Raw genomic sequence first — 5,200 nt, 5'->3', positions numbered from 1 at the left:
GAATGGGAATCCCAGAACACTTGATCATGCTAATGTGAAACTTATACTTGAACCAAGAGGCAGTCATCAGAACAGAGCAAGGAAACACTGCATGGTTCAAAATTGGGCAGGACGTATGCCAGGCATGTGTCCTGTCTCCATACCTTTTCAACCTGTGTGCAGAACAGATTATCCAGGAGGCTGGGCTCTATGAGGAGAAATGCGGCATCAGGATTGGTGGAAGATCTATCAACAATCTGCGTTTTGCAGATGAAACAACCCTGCCTGCTGAAACTGAGGAGGACCTGAAATGCTTGCTGTTGAGGGTCAAGGACTGAATCCTTCAATATGGATTGAGTTTCAATGTCAAGAAGACAGTGATTCTTACCACTGGACCAATTAGCAGCATCAGGATGGATGATGAAGAGATAGAGATTGTTCACAGCTTTAGTCTGCTTGGCTCCACAGTCAACACTCTTGCCACCAGCAGCCAGGAAATTAAAAGATGTATTGCCATGGGAAAGTCTGCTGTTAGGGACCTCTCTAAAGTACTGAAGAGCAACAGTGTGTCTCTGGAGACTAAGGTGCGTCTGGTACAGGCCATGGTCTTTTCAATCACTTGTTATGTGTCAGAGAACTGGACAATGACCAGGGAGGTTAGAAGGAGAACTGATGTTGGAGAAGAGTGTTGAGGGTACCATGGACTGCCAAGAAAACAAACAGATTCAACCTGGAGAGGGTTAAACCGGATTGCTCCTTGGAGGCAAGGATTCTGAGGCTCTGTCTGACATACTTTGGTTATGTTGTAAGGAGAGACTGGTCTTTGGAGTAGGACATCATGCTTGGGAGGTTAGAGGGCAGGCGCAGGAGGGGAAGGCCCTCTATGAGGTGGATTGATTCAGTGACTGGGGCAATCGGAATGAGTGTGTCAGAGACAATGAGATTGGCACAGGACACAACAGAGTTTAGAGCTGTTGTACATAGGGTCGCTATGAGTCGCACGACTTGATGGCACATAACAACAACAACAACAACAGTTACTTTTCTGAATTTGGCATGAATTTCTGCCAGTGCCCTGGGCAGCTTGAAGTCCAGTGTTGCATCTCTTTGTTGAAACATTTTAATAGGCTTTCCCCCCCCCATTCCTAGAGCTTTGATTTTTAGAAATGTCTTCAGTGCAGCTTAGATTTCTTCCTTCAATACTCTTGATCATAAGGCACATCTGGAAGTAACTGAATGTCAGCCGATTAATTTTGGTGCATCGATTCTGTGTATTCCTCCAATCTTTCCTTCATGTTTCATTCAAATTTTTGCTCATGCAATTTTCCAATATTACAATTTGAGGTTTGAATTTTCCTTTTATTCTTTTAGCTTAAGAAATGTCCAGCATGGTTTTCTCCTTTGGTTATTAACTCTACGATAGCCAAAAAAAAATTTGAGAATACTTCTTCTGGGGTTTTCTTCAGAGATAGTGATTGATGTCCACGAGGACATCAGTCTAACTAGTTTACAACTACATTTTAGGGTCACATCTAGTACAACTGTGAGAGCACTGATGGTTCAAGTAATATTCTTACCTTCAGTGTGAGAGACTCATTCTTTTTTTTTTGAGAGACTCATTCTTGATTTCTTGCCAATGTCCCTCATGTGTAGCATTGTCTTATTTGTGATGTTGGGATAGATTTCAGCATAGATTACAGATTAAATTGAACTAGGAAGAAAGACCTGCCAATCTGCTTTTGAAAAATCCACTGATGAAAACCCCGCATATTATAATTGCCTGATCTAAAGTGGATCCTGAGGAGAGCAGACAATTTGGCTCTACTTTGTTCAGGGGGTCATTATGAGTCAGGGATATTCAGTTGAAGCTGGCCACAGCGATGTAATGAACTAACATGGGCTTCAAAATGTCACAGGCCTTTGGAATCCGGTCTCTGCTGTTAGTAGATAAGAGACTTTATATTGCTATTTATTCTCTTTGAATGCCAGTTTTCTGGAGAGGTTAACTCATAGTTTATAGGGTTAGTATTTGCATTAGATGAGACCAAGTGAATAAGCCTAATGAAGTATCTTTTTCTTCCTCTTCTCTCCTTGCCTCTGATTTTTTAAAAAACACTTACACTTGAGGTCTGACTTAAGAGAAGCCAGACACACAAGTAAACAGGATTCTAGCTAGAAAATTCTTGCTAGAAAATGAGGGGCTAAACAAGGGCATTAGGGAATCAGAATTATATACATTATGTTGAGAACAGCTGTAAGGCTTGGGAGGAAATTGAGGCAAATCAATACAGTGAGAGGTTGGCTACATGACTGGCCAATGAATAGTTATGGTGTCTCTGGTCAAAAGCATTGTTAGTGCATAGAGCACAATTAATTTTGTCCTGGAAAATGAGTGGGATTTTAACAGGCAGATATGAGTGTTGTTTTGCTAAAGTTACATTTCCTACATCGGTGCTTGTTTGTGGTTTCTATTTCATTTGCTTTCTAGAGACTAGTTCTCAGAAGCTCACATTTCCTATACCAGGATAAGAAGAGTAATTTTTTTTGTGTGTACAATATTTTTCACTGAAATTCTTTGTGTTACCCAGCTTAGTTGTAGACCTGGAGCTTGTCAGAGTTCTTATAACAAATGCCTGATTGAGCTAAATTACAATGCATTGCCTCTAGCATTGGAGCCTTATGCTACTCCAGTGCTTTTAGGGGGAATGGTTGTCTCTTGTGATTTATTTACAGACCAAATGATAACAAATAACAATTCCCAGGCTTAGACCTAAAGCATGGCTTGGAAATGGTTTAAACTTTGTGATGTTCACTAACAAACATACTCTTCCAAAACTATTCCGACATTCATGCATGTGCTAAGCCAGTTGCAAACGTCTATTAAATGTGGTGATGTAATGAAAATGCTTTCTAAATGGCAAATTTCTAATATTATTATTATTATAGTTAAAGATATTTCATTAACTATTCAAGGAGCCCTAATGGCATAGTGGTTAAGCTCTTGAGCTACGAACGGAAAGATCAAGGTTCAAACCTATCAGATGCTCTGAAGGAGAAAGATTATGTGAAGACTCTTTCTCTCATTATGCTGAACTGGAACTAACTTACCACTAAGTCGTCAGTGGGTTCCCAAGACTGTGAATCCTGTGGGAGCAGAGTGTCCTGAGGAGCTGATGGTATATTTGAACCATCAGCGAGGTACTTCCTTTGGGATAGTACAATTCCCTATGAACCACACCACCGGAGCTCTCTATGTGAAGATGTGTAAGAGGTGTCATTGAGTTAACTATGATTCATGGGAATCTGCGAGCTACAGATCTGGATCTTGCCCTATCTTGTACCATCCTCATGATCTCTATCATGCTTAAACCCTTTGTTATTGCTGTGTCAGTCCACTCAGCCTTGTAAACTCAATGGTTCAATTTTGCTCTGACCTGTAGGGTCATCAAGAGTCTGGACAGACTTGATGGCAGCAGGTATCTTTTTTTTTTAAAAAAAAATTTACTAAATATTCAGTGTTGATTTTAAAAAACATATAGTGTTTTAACCATGAAATTATTTTAAAGCTTGCAGAACATTTTGGAAGACTCTTTCCTTTCAGTACATTCTGACTTTAAAAGCAGAAACAAAGAAAAAAACCCAAAACGAAAGTGTTTTGATTTATACTTTTGTTATACTCTGATTAGCTATTTGGTGCATTAGTAACTTGGTAGTATGTTATGATGGTGTATAAATTTTTAATCTATTAAGAGAAAGGCTGAATGAATAAATAGTATCACATTTGTCTCATGGTCTATTATTTGGAAGGATGATTTAAGACCAAAAGAACTATTGATTCACTGCTTCCAAAGAGGCAATTACTTTTCTTGTATTTTGAGATCCCAATACATCCTGCCTTTGATTATCTGAAACAATAGGGCATCATAAGCCTTAACAGAAAAGTCTTTTTATTTTTTTCTAACTAGAAGAAAAACATGGAATATTTTGCTTTCTTGGGCATGCTATTTATACCTTAACATCATAAAACATTCTTGTCACTTTTAGCATTTGGTTGAACATTTTCCCCCCCTTAATCAATACAATGAATTGCTTGAATTTTCTCCTTTAATTCTTGTTAAAAAATGAACCACAGTCTCTTATACCCCTGCCCTATGGCTGGTTTTTTTCCTATAATCCCTATTATTTCCATTTTGATATTTAGGGCAGAAAGCTGTGCGTCTCCTATCCCCCCGCACAGAATTTCTCTTGATTTTTGTCTTTTAATGGTCCCTTAAATCCATCTTTTTTTTTTTTAAATTTCCATGGGTGCCATGTAGTTTATACCTTTATTATTAGGGATTTGTTAAAATCTCCTGTTTCCTGTTGCTGTCGAGTTGGCTGTGACATATGGTGACTCAGGTACAATAGAACAAAACACTACCCTGTTCAAAATAATTTTCATGGTCAGTGCAGATCAGACTACTGTGACTGAGTTTTCACTACCTGATTACTGGAAGTAAATAACCAGCCCTTTCTTCCTAGTCCACCTCAGTCTAAAAGATCCACCCCCTCTTGCTTTGCTCGTCCTCAATTAAAAAACATGATACTTTCACTCTCTTTCTTAGAAAGCTTGTACTGGTTTCCCAACAAATAGAGAATCAAGGTCTCTAATGTTTTAATATTATCTTTTTGTTCTGGTTCTCAATTATTTTCTCAGCCTCAAAAAGTTTCTTGCTCAACAAATCTCAAATAACTTGCATTCTCCTGATCTCTGTTGTGGATCCCCATGCCTTTTCATTCACGGGCAGCCAAAGCATAAGATACAACTATTGGTCTTTACTTATCTACAGCAAGAGAGAAAGAAGGAAACTGAAGACTCAAAGAAGAAAATAATCTTCAGAACCATTGCTTGCATCGAACAGAACACAGTCCTCATTATCAATACCAATTGTTTTGACCAACCAATTGCACAATAAATGATATGGTTAGAAGGGGAGAAAAATTTAGAATAAAATTCAGATTTTTAAAGAAGGAAGACTTGTTGCTTGATCATTGCTGTGTACGATGGCCTCAGTGTCAGATCTGTTAGTCATAAAGTCACTACAGATTGTACTGAACTTGATGGCTCTTCCATTCCAAAAAAAGTTGATCCAACAGTGTGGAAATTATCAAACAATATGGTATACCAATTGACATATTTCAGCTAACAGATGCTGCCGTGGATGTGCTCACCAAGTTGTGC

Source organism: Elephantulus edwardii, unplaced genomic scaffold, assembly GCF_000299155.1.
Source record: "Elephantulus edwardii isolate Elephantulus edwardi_28Jun2011 unplaced genomic scaffold, EleEdw1.0 scaffold00128, whole genome shotgun sequence".
Lineage (NCBI taxonomy): Eukaryota > Metazoa > Chordata > Mammalia > Macroscelidea > Macroscelididae > Elephantulus > Elephantulus edwardii.
Note: the sequence above shows the minus strand (reverse complement) of the source record.